The 20,000-nt window shown below is 63.2% G+C and overlaps 1 long non-coding RNA gene across 1 annotated transcript in view; it reads right to left on the reverse strand.

Annotated features, from left to right (window-relative positions):
* Positions 1-20,000, reverse strand: part of LOC117647002 — a 55,014-nt gene that overhangs the window by 13,251 nt on the left and 21,763 nt on the right. The window contains exon 2 of the long non-coding RNA XR_004587819.1: positions 12,618-12,673. This is a non-coding gene — a long non-coding RNA (uncharacterized LOC117647002). The remainder of the gene's footprint in view (positions 1-12,617; positions 12,674-20,000) is intronic.

The following is a 20,000-nucleotide window of genomic DNA, read 5'->3' on the forward strand; positions in this document are numbered from 1 at the left end:
TCGTTTTCTCTCGCACCCCAGCGCGGCGCCGCCACGCTCCCTGTTAAGAGAAAAGGGGGAGAGAGAGAGAGAGAGAGAGAGAGGAGGAGAGAGAGAGAGAAGAGAAGAGAGAGGGGGAGAGAGAGAGAGGGGAGGGGGAAAAGGGGGGGGAAAGAGAGAGAGAGAGAGAAGGAGAGAGAGAGGGAGAGAGGGAGAGAGAGAGAGAGAGGGAGAGAGAGGGAGAGAGAGAGAGGCAGCGCCCTTCGGAATCAATAAAGCCTGCATGGCAGGGGTTCCACATTTTGCCTCGTCTTGCCCCCCCCCCCCCGCATTCCTACGCCACTGTGAGTGAGTCCGGGAGCAGGGGCGGGGCGGGGCGGCCGCGACAAGCAGAGCGCACGTTCGGTTCGGCACGCGTGCACGCCGCCGGGGCACGCCGAGGAACGCCGAGGCGCGGAGCAAAGCCTCGGGGCGCAACAGGTCCCCCCCCCCCAGCATTAATTAGGGGTGCCGACTTCCGGCGCGCGCGACGCTTAGGGTTGCCGCCCGTCCGCCCGGGGGGCGTCAGGGCGGTGGGGCGTCAGCCAGTCTGCCGGTGGCAGCACACGCACACACCGAGGCACATCGCGGTCACACACACACAGTCGCACAGCGGGGGTCAGCGGAGTCAAAGAGCCCAGTCAGCGAGCCAATCTGGACAGGGCTCCCTCTCTCTCGCACTCATGGGACGTCCCGTAAAGGTGCGAGAGAGAGAGAGAGAGAGAGAGAGAGAGCCGTCTTCGGAATCGGCCGCCGTGCCGCCTCACATCGCCGACGTTCAAAGGGCAGCGAAGCGCGGCGGGGGGAGGGGGAGGGGGTCGTCGCGGTGCGCTCCATCGCGCAGCCATCGCAGCCATCGCGCAGCCCAGCGGCACGCAACACGACGCCAGCTGGTGCCGCACAGACACACACACGACATGCACACAAAACCACACACACACACACGCGGCAACCAACACCTGTGGGAAAAACGACCCGATGATGTGTGTCGCGATCGTACAAAAGTGTGTGGCGACGCGGCGACGCAGAGGGCGGGCGCGGTGACCGGGGCCGCCAGGTGACACAAAGCACACGCACACACGCAGTGACCCGTGCCGTGACACTGCGAGTACGCCACGCTCCACCACACACGCCACACCTGCACCCGGCGGGGCGGGTCGACGGGTCGGCCCGGGGCGCCGCGCCCTGTTTAAGCGCCTTACTGCCCGTGCGGCCGGTGCTGCCCGCAGAGACCGTCAAGGACCCCATCACACCGCCATCAAGAGCATCATGCCCGGCAGCGCGGCCGGCGGGGCCTCGGGAACCGCCAGGCCAGCGGGCAGGGCGCCAGCACTCGACACCCGCCGTGCGTTACAGGTGCAAATGGAAGACCGGCCCCGCGGGGGAGAAGAGGGAGGGGAGAGAGAGAGAGAGAGAGAGAGAGAGAGAGAGAGAGAGAGAGAGAGAGAAAGAGAGAGAGAGAGAGAGAGACAGAGAGAGAGAGAGAGAGAGGGCAGCGAGGGCCCCCACCGGCGGTAGCAGCGCCGCCGACAGCCGATCACTCAGTAGCCGTGCATACCGGCGCTACTACACTACCTCTCTCCGTCTCACTCACCCTCTCTCTCTCTCTCTCTCTCTCTCTCTCTCTCTCTCTCTCTCTCTCTCTCTCTCTCTCCCTCGCTCCATTCCACACGTACACAGCGCAGCCAGTGTACTAACACCGCGCCGCGGCGCCGTGTGCGGCACGCTGGGGACCGCCCCGCCCCGCCCCGCCCCGTCGACCCATTACTTCTCCCATTGGCTGGCGAGCATTCCATATTGTTTCCGCTTCCGCCTGCCGGGGCACGGACACACACAGACAGACAAACACTAACAAACACACACACACACACTCCATGTCACTTTGTGCCCATTTTGGCCACCTGATCGTCTGCTAATCAGCCCCCACCCGACTTCCCCCTCCCCTTCGGTTCACCGCACCACACATAAAGCATCCGAATGCAATGGAACGCATGACGGCGCGCCGGTCTACCGCACGTCTACCGCACGCAGCGGCCTGCAGTGTGGCGGCAACGCACCACGCCCTGCACTGCATGCGCCGCGATGTGCCGGGAACCTCGAAAGGTCAAAGGCCAAAAGCCAGAGGCCGAGAACGACGAGCCGAAAAGCAAAAGCCGAAAACGAAGAGCCAAAAAGCTCGCGGCGAGGCGACCCTTGTCGCGAGGAAGGAAATGAGTCACTGGCCATTCCATTCGGCGTGCCGTGCCGCCCTGCCCCTACACACCGACTCCGAGGCACTCGTGTTCGTCTCTCTCTCTCTCGCACTCGAGGGGCGTCCCGTCTGGGTGCGAGGGAGACGGAGCGACGCGGTAACGACCCTCGGAATCGGTCTGCTGCCCTCGAGTCGGCGAGACGCGCGGTGCTTTGGGCTCGGCGGCTCGGCGAGTCGCGCAGACATTTTTCCCGTTCCCTTCCGCCACGGCTGCAGCGGCTGCAGACCCCCTCACTTTCGTCGTTCTGTCTCTCTCGCGCTCCTGCGGCGTCCCGTGTAGGTGCGAGAGAGACAGAGCGGCGTGGCGCCGTTCGGAGGCAGCCCGCAGCGCGGCTACAGTGCGGAGAGCGGGAGAGGAGAGGGCCTCGACGCGTACACTGTATCCGGTCTTTCCCCTTCGCCCCTTCGGGCCCAGGCCGGCCCCAGGCAAGGCCCTCCTTCGCAAACAGGCGTCCCCCTGACCCTGCAGGGCCCCACCCGGCCTGCCGCGTTAGCTGTAAAAAGAGGGGGGGGGGGGCACCGCGGTGGCACTGCACTGCAATGCAGAAAAAGCCCGGCGGAGCGCGGCGGGCATAACCTGGCAAGCCTTGGCAAGCCCGGCATCGCCGCGCCGCGCAAGGAGCAAGGAGTCATGCCCGCGCCATGATGCCGCCATGATGCCATGATCCCCAGCAGTGCGCCGACCGCGCCGACCTCTGGCGACCTTTCCAGTGAGCCGCGGCCCGCCGGCCCCGCCGGCCCCGCACAGTGGGCCAGAAGACCGGTGGAGGCGGCCAAAACTCTAGACGCGTTTTGAGCTCCAGAGTCGCTAAATGGGACTCGAACCGAACCTGTGACCCCACCAATGGATTGCTCTCCGGACGAGGAATCCATTGGTGGGGTCACACGTTCGATTCGAGCCCCATTTAGCGACTCTGGAGCTCAAAACGCGTCTAGAGTTTTGGCCGCCTCCACCGGTCTTCTGGCCCACTGTGAGGCGGCGTGCTCGGCGACGACAACACGGCCGCCACGCCGCCACGCCAAGTGGAGCACGCAAGTGCGCGCGTGCGTTGCGAAACGCGTTCGACGCCCATATACGCGACGCGTGTCGTATGACTTGCAACCGGGTCAGCTGGCTTCGCGCCTCGCGTCGGCGACGGCCCGTCGGCCAGGCAGGCAGGCAGGCATGCAGCCAGGCAGGCAGGCAGGCAGCCAGGCAGGCAGCCAGGCAGGCAGGCAGGCAGGCAGGCAGGCATGCAGCCAGGCAGGCAGGCAGGCGGGCAGCCAGGCAGGCAGGCAGGCAGGCAGGCAGCCAGGCAGGCGGGCAGCCAGGCAGGCAGGCAGGCGGGCAGCCAGGCAGGCAGGCAGGCAGGCAGGCAGGCAGGCAGGCGGGCAGCCAGGCAGGCAGGCAGGCGGGCAGCCAGGCAGGCAGGCAGGCAGGCAGGCAGGCATGCAGCCAGGCAGGCAGCCAGGCAGGCAGCCAGGCAGGCAGGCAGCCAGGCAGGCAGGCAGGCAGGCAGGCAGGCAGGCAGGCAGGCAGCAGGCAGGCAGGCAGGCAGGCAGGCAGGCAGGCAGCAGGCAGGCAGGCAGGCAGGCAGCCAGGCAGGCAGGCAGGCAGGCAGGCAGGCAGGCAGGCAGGCAGGCAGGCAGGCAGGCAGGCAGGCAGGCAGGCAGGCAGGCAGGCAGGCAGGCAGGCAGGCAGGCAGGCAGGCAGGCAGGCAGGCAGCCAGGCAGGCAGCAGGCAGGCAGGCAGCCAGGCAGGCAGGCAGGCAGGCAGGCAGGCAGGCAGGCAGGCAGGCAGGCAGGCAGGCAGGCAGGCAGGCAGGCAGGCAGCCAGGCAGGCAGGCAGGCAGGCAGCCAGGCAGGCAGCCAGGCAGGCAGGCAGCAGGCAGGCAGGCAGGCAGCAGCAGGCAGGCAGGCAGGCAGGCAGCCAGGCAGGCAGGCAGGCAGGCAGGCAGCCAGGCAGGCATGCAGCCAGCCAGCCAGGCGGGCAGGCAGGCAGAGGCAGGCAGGCAGGCAGGCAGCCAGGCAGGCAGGCAGGCAGGCAGGCAGCCAGGCAGGCATGCAGCCAGCCAGCCAGGCGGGCAGGCAGGCAGGCAGGCAGGCAGGCAGGCAGGCAGGCAGCCAGGCAGGCAGGCAGGCAGGCAGGCAGCCAGGCAGGCATGCAGCCAGCCAGCCAGGCGGGCAGGCAGGCAGGCATGGCAGGCAGGCAGGCAGGCAGGCAGGCAGGCAGGCAGGCAGGCAGGCAGGCAGGCAGGCAGGCAGGCAGGCAGGCAGGCAGGCAGGCAGGCAGGCGGGCAGGCAGGCAGACAGGCAGGCAGCCAGGCAGGCAGCCAGGCAGGCAGGCAGGCAGGCAGGCAGGCAGGCAGGCAGGCAGGCAGGCAGGCAGGCAGGCAGGCGGCAGGCAGGCAGGCATGCAGCCAGGCAGCCAGGCAGGCAGCCAGCAGGCAGGCAGGCAGGCAGGCAGGCAGGCAGGCAGGCAGCCAGGCAGGCAGGCAGGCAGGCAGGCAGGCGGGCAGGCAGCAGGCAGGCAGGCAGGCAGGCAGGCAGGCAGGCAGGCAGGCAGGCAGGCAGGCAGGCAGGCAGGCAGCAGCCAGGCAGGCAGGCAGGCAGGCAGGCAGGCAGGCAGGCAGGCAGGCAGGCAGGCGGGCAGGCAGCAGGCAGGCAGGCAGGCAGGCAGGCAGGCAGGCAGGCAGGCAGGCAGGCAGGCAGGCAGGCAGCCAGGCAGGCAGGCAGGCAGGCAGGCAGGCAGGCAGGCAGGCAGGGGGCAGGCGGGCAGGCAGGCAGGCAGGCAGGCAGGCAGGCAGGCAGGCAGGCATGCAGCCAGGCAGGCGGGCAGGCAGGCAGGCAGGCAGGCAGGCAGGCAGGCAGGCAGGCAGGCAGGCAGGCATGCAGCCAGGCAGGCAGGCAGGCAGGCAGGCAGGCAGGCAGGCAGGCAGGCAGGCAGGCAGGCAGGCAGGCGGGCAGGCGGGCAGGCAGGCAGGCAGGCAGGCAGGCAGGCAGGCAGGCAGGCGGCAGCAGGCAGGCAGGCAGGCAGGCAGGCAGGCAGGCATGCAGCCAGGCAGGCAGGCAGGCAGGCAGGCAGGCAGGCAGGCAGGCAGCCAGGCAGGCAGGCAGCAGCAGGCAGGCAGGCAGGCAGGCAGGCAGGCAGGCAGGCAGGCAGGCAGGCAGGCGGGCAGGCAGGCAGGCAGGCAGGCAGGCAGGCAGGCAGGCATGCAGCCAGGCAGGCAGGCAGGCAGGCAGGCAGGCAGGCAGGCAGGCAGCCAGGCAGGCAGGCAGGCAGGCAGGCAGGCAGGCAGGCAGGCAGGCAGGCAGCATGGGGGAGGCAGGCAGGCCCCCGCTGCAGCAGGCAGGGCAGGCAGGCGGGCCGGCAGGGGCGGGGCGGCGGGCGGGGCGGGGCGGGGCCGGGCGGGGCGGGGCCGGCGGCGGCGGCGCCACGGCGGTCTGCGCTGGGAGTTGGCGGCCACGGCGGCCACTTCAAGTGGACCCACTGCTTGACCTCCTCGAGTGGCCCGGGGCGCGGCCTCGGCCTGCTCGTTGGCGATATGGCCAGCTCGGCCAGGCCAGGGCACTGCCACGTAGAAACGGCAAAACGAACCGACAACGCTACAGAGGCCCCCCTTGTCGCCGCGTCCATATCCGACCTCCGCCCCGAATGAAATTCCCGACCTCCGCGCGCCCTCTGCCAGTGAGCCTGGCGGCTCTTGAGCGTCTTCAGCGTCGCGGCGGACACCGCCTCCTCGAGGCACGGGGCCGGGGGGCCGTTTGGCAGTCCACGATCAGGCACACTCGACCGCGCAGCGCGCAGACCGCGGGGCAGGAGGCTGACTCCGAGAGTCGTTTTCGTCGCTCCGTCTCTCCCGCACTCACGGGGCACTCCGTGTAGGTGCGACGGAGACAGAGCGACGAAAACGACTCTCGGAATCTACAAGACGCCGCGCCCTGTTTAGCGGGGCAGGCAGGCAGGCAGGCAGGCCGGCCGTGCTTTCTGGAAGCTATATGCCTACCCAGCCAGGCGGCAGCCTCCTTTGCTCGGCGGTAGGAATTACCATCAGAAAGGGCGCATGGAACCTTCGCATACACCGGGGGGAGGGGAGGGGGAGAAAGGGGTAGGTAAGACGGGGAGGGGGGGGGAGGGGGAAAGATACCGCGCGGCTCCTGCGATCAAAGATACACCCCCTGCTCCGCGCTGCTCCGCGCTGCTTGGCCTCCACAAAGGTACGGTCGCGGCGCCGAGAACAGCAACGCCGTAAGCGGCGGCACGCGGGGAGAGAAAAGGCGGCCCGAAAAAAACCCGGGGCGAAAGAAGAACAGGAAAAATGGCGAAAAGGGACGCCGTCGGGGACGCGGAGGAGGGGAGAGGGAGGGGGAAGGGGGGCGCAAACAGGGCGGGAATAGCGGCGCTAATTTACAGCGGAGGCTGCCCTGCCCCGTATTAAAAAGGGAGGGGGAGGGGGGGGGGAAACACCTGCGCGATTTAGGAGCCGGCCCGTGAGCACGCCGCGGCCAGCCCGCCGGATAAACTGATTCCATCCCCGCGCAGCGGAACCAGCGGAACAAGAGGGAGAGAGAGAGAGAGAGAGAGAGAGAGAGAGAGAGAGAGAGAGAGAGAGAGAGAGAGAGAGAGAGAGAGAGAGGGAGAGAGCACCACCGCGAAACGCAATCGAGCGGCCCGACGCGGAGCCGACCGCCGCAAGCGCGCCCCGCTCTGCTGCTCTGCTCACACATATTCACATTCAGGTTGGCCACTCGCGAAATCCACCCGTTGCTCGGGGTAACTTTCTGACGTCGCTCTGTCGGCCTGTCAGTCTGCCTGTCAGCCTGTCTGTCCGTCCGTCCGCCTGTCGGGTCGTTCACCTGACGGTCCGGCCGAGTGCTTCCGTGCCACTCAAGAGTCCTCTCCGGCCCTCCGCCGCCGCCCCAGTCCGCCGCGCGCCGCGCGCAGCACCTCAACTTTTTATTAATTTCCACCACCTTCATCCCTCCGCCGGCAGTGCCGGTTGGTTGGTGCGTTGGCGTCGCCGCCCGCCGCCTCCAACTCCGACGTCGCCGAGGAGGCGGAGTAAACGAACGAACCGAATGGAATCGAATCGGCGTCGCGTCGCCACGCACTGCACCGCCACGCCGCGCCGCGCCGCGCCTCCAATGCAATTCTATTACGGCTCCATCTGTCACTTCGGCCGCTTGCAGACTGCTTGCAGTGTGCTAGACCCGCCGCCTTCCTTCCAGACTTCCAGCCTTCCAGACTCGCCCGCGTCGCGCCGCCAGAGGCGCGCGGCTTTCCGGAGCAATCCCGCAGCACACCACTACACTGAAAGACTAAAAGCGCAGCACAAGGCGAAACGAAGAATTATGTACTCCACTCGTTGCGGTGGTGGCGAGCCATGGCGGTGCACTGCAAGCCCGCCCTGCCCGCCGCGGCCGTACCGCGCACAATCCTCCAACGCGCACCGCCGGGACTACTCGGTCTCGGTGTGGCGGCGGCGTGCTTCAGGCTCAATTTGTTGTTGCTGCTGTTGTTGTTTTGAGCTCTTTTTATTTTTGTTTCGCCTGTACACGTGTTTAGGAGGCCGCCAGCGGCCCAGTATGCGCGCAGCCGTGTGGGTGTGTTTGTGTAGGTGTCTCGCTGTGCGTGTGTGTGTGTGTGTGTGTGTGTGTGTGTGTGTGTGTGTGTGTGTGTGTGTGGAGCCTTTCTCCGTCTCGCATATGCAACGGAATGCGCCGCCCTGCACTTCCTGCTCCAAGGACGGCGTCAGCCCGCCTCCACCCGCATGCGCGCGCGCACACACACGCACTCACACACACACACGCGCGCGCCTCGGTCGTCTGTCGTCCTCATCCCATTTCTTTCTCTGTTTTGTGTTGGGCCGCCCCCACACGCGCGTGCTCGCGCCTCGCGCGCCGCCGGGCAAAGCGTGAAACACGGCCGTGCGTGCGAGGGACCGCGGCCGCCGTCATCATCATCAACATCATCATCATCGCCGTCATCGTCATGACCGCCATCGGGTTTCATTTCGGATTCCCTTGGGCCCCGCCGCGGCCCTCGCGGCCCCGATGCCAATGGCGTGCAGCTATGCAGCCCGGCGCTCCACCGAAACGCCACACACACTCACACACACGCACACCGGCATAAGCCAGGCCAAAGGCAACGCTCCCATCCATGGCTATTTTGGAACCGGCGACGGGCCGTGGCGGGGCCTGGCCTGGCCTGGCGTGGCGGGGCGCGCCAGACATGAAGTAGGGCCGCGTCCTGGCCGGCGCGGTGCCGGCAGCCGGCGGCGCCCCCCTCGCAGACGTGTCGAAATGCCTCAAACAAGAACCGCCGTCGTTCTGGCCGCCCAGCCCTCACGCCATTAGAGTCACCGCCACCCGGGCGGCGACAGCAAGCACGGCGGCGAGCGCGGCGGGGAGCGCGGCGGCGACCACGGCGGCGACCACGGCCACGACCACGGCGACGACCACGGCCACGACCACGGCCACGACCAGGGCGACGACCACGGCGACGACCACGGCGACGACCACGGCGACGACCACGGCGACGACCACGGCGACGACCACGGCGTCTTCGGCCCGCATTCCTTGGACTTGGCACGCGGCGTGACCGCGCGCCTCGCCGCGCCGACGACCCGGATGGCGCGAAACACCCCATCGAGGCGACCCCTCGGCCTCCGCCCAGCCGCCCCCGCCGCCCCCGGCAGCCACGTGAAGTGCACGTGCAGGGCGGCACGGCACCCCACTGGAAGGGCGGGGCGGGGACTCCGGGCCGCAGGCCGCAGGGCGCAACGAGACTCCAGACTAATGGCGGCAGCGCCACCCTTTAAATTTCGCAGTGGCGGCTGCAATTAGGCGACTCGGATTCACGCCGCATTCCTCTGGCGGGGCGGGGCGGGCCGTCTCGCTTTGATGATGGATCCGCGACAACTTCTGGCAGACGCCAAGCAGCCGCGAGTAATCCCCGCGCTGCACGCGCCCCTCGGGCCCAGTGCGCCCCAGTGGCGCCCCAGTGGCGCCCCATGGTCCCCTGGCGGCGCCCGGCCGAAGCTCTCCAGGCCGTCCGTCAAGCCTCGGCCACATTCTCCAAGCGCCTTTCGGGCCTTTCGGTCCTTTCCGTCCTTTCTGGCTCTGCCGGGGGGCAGGGCCGCCAGGGCCTCCAGGGCCAGGGCCGCTGGAGCACGGCCTTTTCCTTGTCTTGGGAATGCAAGAAAGTCAGCAGTGTCGGGGCTTCGGCGTCGCCGCCCTCGTCAGGGAGTTTACTTTAGAACACGCCCCCCTCCCCTGCCTGGGAAGTTGGACGGACTGGGCCGAGATTTGAACGCAGACCGACGCCTCCAGCGAGGCGCGGCGGAGTCCGCGACGGAGTCCGCGACGCACACGTCGGAAGTCGCGTAACTACACCGCGTCGACGCCGGCCCTCCCCAAATCCCCGCGCATCAGGCCCTTCATAAGCGTGACACTCTTTGAGCGGGCGGAGGGGCGTCGAGCTCTTCAAAGAGACTTAAGAGCACTAGCGCCCCGCGTGGCCCCCGCTCTGCCACCGGATCTGGCAGTCATCTCAGCAACTTGGCGCTCGCTCGCCCTGCTCGCCCTCGCCTCGGGGAAACCACCTGGATATCACTTCAAAACAAGGCGGCCCCACGCGCGCCCCGCCCCGCCCCGCCCCGCCCCGCCCCCCCCGCGCCTCCGGCGTTCCGGAAATACGAGCCTCAACCGCTCCTACGCAAAAAGCGGTCCGCGCGCGCCACCGCCACCAGTCGCAAGACGAATATTTGCTCTGAAAGCACGCGAGGAAGCGGCGAGGGCGGGGCGGGGCGGGGCGACCTATCGCCAAGTAAAACAACCCGCCGCCCAGGAACAGGGAACACCTCGGCGGCGGCGGCGGCCCTCGCCCACGGGCGGGGCGGGTAGTAGCGGACCGCCGGTGGGACCGGCGGCGCCCTAGAGCACCCCTAACCCGCTCCGCCCCGCCACGCCCCACCCTAAGCAAATCCGAGACGCGGCACTCCGGCGCGGCTGCGCGCGCACACACACCAACTGCCACTTGAGCCCCTTCCTCGACATGAAGCACGCTCCGACGCGCAGCTTTTGATTTGTATTTCCGTCTCGTCGAGACTGACTGACTGACGGCGTCAGCAACAACAACAACAAATCCAGCGGCAACAACACGCCGGCCGCGAAGCACCCCCCCCCCTCTCTTTTCCCCTGCCCGCCCCTGACGCGCACTTTGATGTATTTCCCTCTCGGGGACTGAATGACTGACGGCGTCAGCAAAGCCACAGAAAAACCGGGCGGCAACAACACGCCGGCCGCGAAGCACCCCTCCCTTTTTTCTTTACCCGCCCGCCCCTGACCGCAGTGTTTTTAAATTAAATTTGTCTCGTCAGACACTGACTGACGGCGTCACAACAAAAACAACAACAACTACCCGCGGCAACAACACGCAGACCGCGAAGCAGACCCCCCCTCTTTTCTCCCTGCCAGACCTGACGCGCAGCTTTTGATTGTATTTCAGACACGTCAGACAGACAGACAGACGCGACAGCAACAACAACAACCACAACCAGCGGCAACAAAACGCCAGCCGCGAAGCCCCCCCCCTTCCCTGCCCGCCCCAGACGCGCAGCTTTTGATTTGGTTTCCGTCTCGTCAAGACTGCGGACTGATTGCGTCACAAAACAACAACAAACCTCCGCCGGGAACAACAGCCGGGCGAAGCACCCACCCCGCTTCGGCCTGCCCGGCCGGACGCGCAGCTTTTGATTTGTTTCCGGGTCGTCGAGGGCTACTGACTGACGGCGTCAGCAACAACGGCCACAACAACTCCAGCGGCAACAACACGCCGGCCGCGAAGCACCCCCCCCCTCTCTTTTCTCCCTGCCAGCCCCTTCGCGCACTTCAGCCAACCCCAAACTCTCGCAGTTTCCCGGAATCCCGGACTGGTCCGGGAAAAATGGGCTGTCAGGCAGGCAGAAACGGCGGCGGCGCACCCAGGGGGAGCACCCGTGGTTTCCCTTTCGTTTTCACTGACTTTTCCCTGATTTCCAAGTGTAAATTCATTTGAGGCATACACACACACTGACAGTTCGACGGACGACAGACAGACAGACAGACAGACAGACAGACAGACAGACAGATAGACAGACAGACAGACACACAGACACAGACAGACAGACAGACAGACAGACAGGCAGGCAGACCGATACTTCCTAACGACACCGCTCATCGTCACAGGAAACCCTGCAGCGGTACGCGGTTATCGTTTAGAGGTACCGAGACAGACAGACAGGCAGACAGACAGACGGACAGGCAGACAGACAGACAGACAGACAGACAGACACGAACGCGCTCGCACCCACAAACACGATCGCGGGCCCCTTGCGTAACACACATCTGGAAACGGTCCGCTCGCCGAAAGGCCGAAAGGCTTGGGGGATCCAAAGAAGCGGGCGCGGCCGGCCGGTGCGGGACTGGTGCGGGCACACTGTGCGGGTGGTGCGGGGCTATCATGCCAGGCTGCGCGGCCGCGCCATGCTTCTGGACGGCTACACTGCCATAAAACGCGGCCCGATGGAGAGGGGCACAGATGGGCGTGGCGGCAGTCGTTTTCGCCCCTTTGCTTCTCTCTCTCCCCCCTCGCAGTCATGGGGCATCCCGAGAGACTCCCGGAAACAGTGTGCCTGCACTGCTCCCAACTGCTGAAAGTTTTTTTTAAACACACGAACCGAACTTCGCACCTCGCCCGGGAAGTGGAGCCAGCAGCAGACTGATTTCCAGAGTCGTTTTCGCCGCTCCCCCTCTCTCTCTCTCTCTCTCTCTCTCTCTCTCTCTCTCTCTCTCTCTTCTCTTCTCTCTCTCTCTCTCTCTCTCTCTCTCCACTCTCTCCTCTCTCTCTTCTCTCATCTCTCTCTCTCTCTCTCACTCTCTGTGTCCCTATCTCAGCTGCTGCAGTACAGTGCACCAGCGTGCAGCGCGGCTGCGTGACTCACTCGTGACCGCGATCGGGTGCAGAGTGCCGCCGCAGCGTTTTCGGTGTCGCGATAAACTGTCGCGCCCCCGGATGGCTACACTGACAAACGACAAAGCCGTGGGCGAGCTGGGGCCCTCACTGTAAACAAGTTCCTATGGAGCGGCCGGTGCATTCGCCGTGACTCATACTCGCACCATGTACTCAGTACTCATGTAAACATGGGGTATTCGCCACGACTCATTACGCTCTCGCAAAAAAAGCAAAACAAGGAGAAATCACTGTGAATTTCGGTGTACAAATCCAATGAATTTCAGTCGTATTTCGATGCATTTCAGTCAATTTCGATGAAATTCAGTCCAATTTCGATGAATTTCAGTCGAACTGCCATGAATTTCTCTCTCTTACCTTGGCTGCACTGCGTTCCGGCGTCCCGTCTCGAAAACGCGTCCGCCTGGCTCAATCTGGAACACGAGATAAGAAACACGATGAGTAAGGCCGGCCGGAGGAAAGACGAAGTAGGCAGGCAAGGTGCTGTACTTTATTAGAGCACGGGGCGCGCTAACAAACGCGCCATCGGGGACCATCAAGGAGTAATGGCGCCGTAATCCCCCCCCCCTTTTCCCACGGAACGCAAAAAAATAAATAAACATGAAATTTCCTTTATTGGAGTTGGCCTACGCCACCTGTTGACGCCGTGCTCGGCGCCTCGCGCACAGTGTCGAAGCCTCCGCCCCGCCCCGCCCCGCCCCGCCCCGCCCCGCCCGCCCGCCCTCGCTGTTCCGAGAGGGCCCAAGTGTATCGTGAATCATGCGGCGCCTTACCTCCAGCGTCGCCACTTCGATATCAGCCCGGCCTGCCCGGCCCCGCGCCACCGCCAGGCACGGCACGGCCACGGCGGGCATTCCTATCCCCTTTCGGCCCTTTCCCTGTCAAAACAATGCCGGCAGTGCCTACACTGCGGAATAGGGAAACGCACCGAGACAACACAGGTGCGCCACGCTGAGCCACGCACGCGGAAGGACCAGTGAGGGCGAAAACGGCCAAAAAGGCGCCACACAGTGGATTTGCCAGAAGACCGCTGGAGGCGGCCAAAACTCTAGACGCGTTTTGAGCTCCAGAAGTCGGGGAAACGGCCCCCTTGAGCCCGAAACGTGTGACCCACCAATGGATTCCCTCCCCCTTCGGGGGCCCACTGTGCGCCGCCACTGCGCTAGGAGCCTCCGCGAGCCTTGGATCGGACGCAGTGGCTGCTCCGAGCCACGTTCCAGGACGTGCACGAGACTTAACAGTGCACTCGCGCCGCTCGCGGGTTTCAATCACCGTCCCGTCTCGTCTCCCATTTTCCCTCGCGATGCCGTATTGCCACCGTAATGCCCCTGCAGGCATGCCACGGCCACGCCGCGGCATGCCGGTGCACTGTCCGCCGCAAAGTCTGCAGGTAGATTCCCAATATAGCCGTTCAGTGATGGCATCTGCCTCCGATGCAGCTGTCATCAGATTGGCCAGGAGGTTGGAGGGGGGAGGGGGAGGGGGAGGAAGCTCGATACAATGCCATCATGTCGGACCGAGCTTATCGGCAACGTCATTTCAATTTGCGATGCACTCCAGCCCGTTTCCCCCGAACGTCACCCAGAGCACCCAGAAGGAGAGAGGGACAGCTGTCGGGGCGTTATCGCGCATAAAAAGAGACACGATGAAAATATAATTCAGCGCGCGGCGGGGCACAGTGGGCCAGAAGACCGGTGGAGGTGGTCAAAACTCTTGACGCGTTTTGAGCTCCAGAGTCGCTGAATGGGGCTCGAACCGAACGTGTGACCCCACCAATGGATTGCTCTCCGAACGAGGAATCCATTGATGGGGTCACACGCTCGATTCGAGCCCTGTCTTGCGACTCTGGAGCTCAAACGCGACCAGAGTTTTGACCGCCACCACCGGTCTTCTGGCCCACTGTGCGGGGGAAAAGGGGTCACAACTTCCCGCGCGCGCGCGGCGACGGCGACGAACTTGCCCGGAAATGCATCAAACTTTCCTTCACTCCGGCAATTAAACCAATTGAATGTTGAACGCCGCCATCGAATCCCAGCTTCAGCCGCCTTCATTAGCACCCGGTGGGCCCTCTGGCCGTCTCCCTCCCGCCCATGCAAATCTCCCCCCCCCCTTCCCCTTCTTTTCCTTTTTACTTTCTCAAGTTGGCCATTTCTTCCCCGCGGCGCCTCTTTTCATTTTCCCGATGGGAGTGAGAGAGAGAGAGAGAGAGAGAGAGAGAGGAGAGAGAGAGAGAGAGAGAGAGAGAGAGAGAGAGAGAGGGGGGGATAGAGGGAGAGAGACAGAGAGACAGAGAGACAGAGAGAGAGAGGTCATGCGGGGGCAGCACCCGGACTTGGGCCGACTCCAAAAAAGACAAACAGCAGACGCTCCACTGTAGACGCTCCGCGGCGTTTCCCAGTGCAGCGGCCCCGCGGCCCCGCGGCCCGGCCGGCGGGATGGCGACCATGGTGGCGGACACGGCCTCGGAGACTTCCCCGCCAGGGCCGCCCTCGACCACCGCGACGAGAGCGGCCGGCCAGCCCGCGCCGCCCCCGAGTGCGACAGAAAGACAAGCAGGGCGACAAAAAGTAGAGCCCGCAGAAGGAGCGGGGCTGACCCCCTCGGCCAGGCGGCCAGGCCCCCGCCAAGCCCGGAGCGGCACGGCGGCAGGGCGCGGCGCGGCCCACAGCGCCCCACAGGGCGTGAGGCCAACAATTTCAAACCGTAAATCACATTTATATCCCTACTAGCGCCGTCTCTAGCCTCGCGCTAGTGCTGGCCTCCGCGAACCAGCCAGCACCACGCCGCCAGGGCCGCCACCTCGCGACCCTTCGCAGCCAAAAGCTTGATCTGCATGCCGGGCAGGGGGAAGGGGGAAGCCAGCCGACACTCCCACACCTCCAACAAATTGGGCTGCCCTGGCGGCCCTGGCGGCCCCGGAGGCCCTGGAGGGGGCACCCGGTCGCCCCGCCGCCCCGCCAAGGCACCGCCTGCTTGTACAGTCGTGGGTGCAGTGGGTCTCGTGGCCGCGAGCCTCGCCGTCGGGCGGGGCGGGGCGGGGCGCGGTCTGCCCGACCTCACCGAGAGCTTCAAGTACTGCTTCACGCTCCACAGCGCCATGGCAGCGGCAAGGAGGCGGCGAATACAGTGTACTTGAGCCCCGGCCGTCAGGCGCAGCAGACCGCCGCACTCGGCTACACTGCTCGCTGACCATCCATCCGTCTGTCTGTCTGACTGTCTGTCTGTCTGTGGCGTGGCGCCTGCAGAGCAGAGCACTAAAATCAGAGACCTGCAGTAAACGGCGCAGGGTGCCGATACCCCACCCTTTGCTGGACCGCCGCTGGAGTCGCGACTGGAGTCCAGCCGAGTCCAGCGGTCCGGCGGCCCCTCCAGGACTCGGCCAAAGCGCGCGGCACAACAAGCGAGACTAGTCGAGGTACGAGTTCGCAGCGCTCCACCGCACAGTGGGCCAGAAGACCGGCGGAGGCGGCCAAAACTCTAGACGCGTTTTGAGCTCCAGAGTCGCTAAGCAGGACTAGAACTGAACGTGTGACCCCACCAATGGATTGGTCTCCGAACGAGGAATCCATGGTCGGGGTCACACGTTCGGTTCGAGGCTTGCTTAGCGACTCTGGAGCTCAAAACGCGTCTAGAGTTTTGGCCGCCTACACCGGTCTTCTGGCCCACTGTGCAGCGGCGGGGTGCATGGCGGGGCCAAGAATGCACGACAATTCCTCAGCGACATCATCAAGCTGACGTTTGAATCTCGACACAAGCCTCTCCACTGTGAAAGGAGCCTGGAGGCTCCAGGAGGGACGTCGAGTGCAGTGCTTGAGATTAAACGAAAGCAGGCCGCCCCCGCCCCGTCTGCCTCGTTGGGGCCTCGTCTCCTCTCCAGGGCACATGTATCACCACAACACGTACCACATTCCCCCCCCCCTCCCTTTTCAGCCTCTCCGCGCGGCCTGCTCGGCAAATTAACAATCTAAGGTAGATTCAGCGCAGCGCGCGCAGCCACGAGACACGTTTGAAAGCGAGCCAAAGCGAACCGCGAGTACACTGTAAAGAAAGACTGCCTCTCTTTCTCTTTATATATATATTATTTCCCGTCGGAGAAATGTAATAACCACGGCGAGCGTTTCCGGAGGACTCTCTCTGTCCCTCTCGCACCGCTGGGGCCTGCGGGTCACCCCGTGAGTGCGACAAAGACAGAGCGACGAAACTACTCTTCGGAATCAGTCTGGCGTGGCACAGTGGGCTAGAAACCGGCGGAGGCGGCCTAAAGTCTAGACACGTTTTGAGCTCCACAGTCGCTAAACAGGACTCGAACCGACCGAGTGACCCCACCAATGGATTGCTCTCCGGACGAGGAATCCATTGGTGGGGTCACACGTTCGCGGTTCGAGTCCTGTTTAGTGACTCGGGAGCTCAAAACGGGTCTAGAATTTCGGCCGCCTCCGCCGGTTTCTGGCCCACTGTGCGTGGCGGCGCGGCGGTCCCCTCCACTATTCCCGGCAGGAAGCGGCGATATTTTTCAGGTGGGAAGATGGGGGTGCAAGCACCTTGCAAGGTCCGAGGCCCAAATGTGAGGGTGCGGGCGAGCGAGGCCGAGGGACTAAATTGGAGGCACGGTCCGCCCCGGAAAATCCTGTTTCGAACAAAGAGCGCTGCTTTCCCGATTCCACGATCAAGTTCTCCAACGGAAGGCACGCCCTGCCCTGGCAAAGTGGCGGTGCCTGCACTTGCCTCAAAAGAAATGGTCGGCAAAAATGACCTCTTCGCTCGTTTTCGACACTCTGGGCCAAAATTTACTTTGTCAGGAAATCGATAAACAAGCGTGAAGACGGCCCGGCCAGACGTGGCGCTCCGTGTTCCCGGATCGGAGCCGCAAGATGGAGACATTTGCGGGGAAGGAGGCCGACGCGCCGTCTGCCGATAACAACAATAGGCCAATGAGCCTGAGTAGATATGGGGGACCCGCCCCGCCCCGCCCCGCCTCGCCCCGTCCGGCAAAGCCACGCCACGCCCCACTGGTCCCTCGCTTTCAATTCCAGGCCACGCCATGCAAATGCCGATATTCGCTGGGGGTGAGATTGGCTTGGCGTGCCCCAACCCTCGGCGCCGTGCCCCACCACACGTCGGGGCTGCCAGCTCGGCCGGGGCTGCCAGACAGGCGGCCTGTCCTTGAAAGCCCTTCCCCCACACCCCAGCTACGCCCAGCTACGCCCAGCCGGTGGCGGAGATAGGACCTGGCCCCTAGTTATCGGGATCGCCCTGGCCAGGGCAAGCCAGGGCCTGGACGTCCACCCTCACTGCGCCCTGCTGCCAAACCACTCCACTACGCCACTACGGGACGGTTCGACGGTGGCGGAGCCGGAACGGGCTGAAATCGGGCGGGGTCGCCGCCGTCCCGGGTTCAACTCCCCGCCGTCTCCGCCGTTCTGGGTTCAACTCCCCGCCGCCGTCTCGGGTTAGACTCCCCGCCGCCGTCCTGGGTTCAACTCCCCGCCGCCGTCCTGGGTTCAACTCCCCGCCGCCGTCTCGGGTTCAACTCGCCGCCGCCGTCACGGGTTCGACTCCCCGCCGCCGCGCCCGCGCGCGCCACAGCATACTGCAAACCGGGGCATGCACCGGGGCGACAACATGAAGTGCCCCGCCTTGTTGACAATGACGGCGAAACGTCATGTGCTCCGAGACACGCTTTCAGAGAAATTGCAGCTCGGCGGGGCGGAGCGGGGCGGCGCGCGTCCCGGCGGGGCGGGGCCTGCACTGCAAGCCTGGCGCAGTCTGCAGCGACGACCTCGTGCAATGTCATAGACAGGCGACGAGTACTATCAAAACAGAAACAACCTTTTGCCTCCGTTTTGAATATTTTTTTCTTTTTTCTCGTTTCTATTTTTAGGCACGAAGTAGCCTTATAGTATACCCAGGATTCAGCCGGCCCGAGATTCAATTTGTGTGGCCCTTTATGCATTTCGGAAATTTTCTATACGATTTTAATGAGATTTTGCAGACTTGTAGAACTTTGAACGCTGATTCTCATGCTGAAATCTGGTTAAAAAGTTAACGGCCAATTTTGAGAAATTTGCTGTCAAAATCGCCGTTTCTATGGCAAAACTCGACTCGTCAAAGGGAGTGGGGGGAGCCGAGCCGGGGCGGACCAATAGCCGAGCTTCATTTTGGGTCTGTACAGCTTACTCCAAAAGCTGAAATGGCGCGTTCGAAATGAAGAATTTCTTTGACTGCAGGTAGACAAGATGCAACAATAGAATTGGTGTCGGTTCGAACGCAGTTTTTCGGGTAGAACTATCCAATAATACTTCTTGATCGGAGTGTCTTTGGGCATGCGCAGTAGGTTTGCAACCTGTTTAACAGTTTAACCAACTGTAGCATTTGAAATCTGTATAAATTTTGCTCTCTTTTTTGTTTTTCTTTGTTTCCTGCTTATGAAAATTCATATAAAACAAATTTTCAATTTTTATGTGATAACTTTCTAAAAAAATATTCACAAAAAATTAGCAAAACAAAAGTTCTTTTTTTTTTGACATAAAGTTTCTCAAATATTACTTTTTTTTCTGTCAATAAAACAATTTTGTTGTTGTTGTGATTCAGTTAGCACTAGGACCACTTCGCTCCACCTCGCGACTTGCAGTGCTCATGTTCCTCGAACAAGACTCACCCGCGTTTCGAAACCTTCCCTCCCGAGTTTATGAAGTTTGTCAAACCAACCGTCGTGGTGTTGATTCGTTGTGAGTGAGAACTATTACACAGAATTGAAGAAAACATGACTAGAGAACCATAGCCTTTTGAAACAAGCCAAACAATTCAACGTCAGCAACAATGGAGGGGCAGTTTTAATGCCCGACTGCTGGTGCTTTCAGCTTCGCGATTTTCGCAAGGGCGTAGACGCCGAGAAGATTGTTGCCAACCCTTGAAAATTAATTTACTGCCTTCTTTCTGCTAAGAACATTTTAATAATGATGGACTTTAAAGATGTTCCATTGTCAGAACACTGCGGAATACATTAGCATTGGAATTTTTTGAATTTACCAGCATTTTGATTTCTATTTATTGTCAAGTTTAAATTTCGACGGGTGGCACATCGACCACATTGGTACCACTGCCATTGGTAGTCCCCTGAGGAGCCACAACTTCACAACACCACTTCTTTTCTTTCTCCACTCTCTTAATCAAATTGACTTCGTGACTCCTAGGATTTCTTGAAATCGTATTTTTTTTTATGCATAAGGGAGCGCAAGGCGAGGATGAGACGGGCGCAGCCGAGCGGAGCAGCGAAGCACGGCGAGGAGGAGCGAGGCCGCGATGGGAACAAACAACCTCTGTAGATTGAGTACATACATTACCGGCAAGTCGCTCACTCGCCGCGACACACACACACACACACACACACACACACACACACAACACACGCACACACGGCGCCTCCGATCGAACAATAAGATGTCACGACAATTAACGTCGATCGGCGACGTGCTCGCCGATATTTCTTTTTCCGTCCGTCCGTGCGTGCGTTCCCTTTCACTCGCGCCACCGCACTGTAGTTGGCATTCCAAACCGCAACGCGCTCGCTGCGCTTCAACACGCAACCGTTTTTTCTATCATCTTGATTTTTTTTTTTTTTTGCGGGTGTAGTGGCGACTTCTCGCTCGGCGCGGCGCTTTGAATGAAATGGCGCGAACACGCGCGAAAAAGCGGCGCCCGCCGCCAAGCCGGGCCACGACACCGGAAGCCTCTTTGTTC

This window comes from Thrips palmi, unplaced genomic scaffold (assembly GCF_012932325.1).
Source record: "Thrips palmi isolate BJ-2018 unplaced genomic scaffold, TpBJ-2018v1 HiC_scaffold_2, whole genome shotgun sequence".
Classification (NCBI taxonomy): Eukaryota; Metazoa; Arthropoda; class Insecta; order Thysanoptera; family Thripidae; genus Thrips; species Thrips palmi.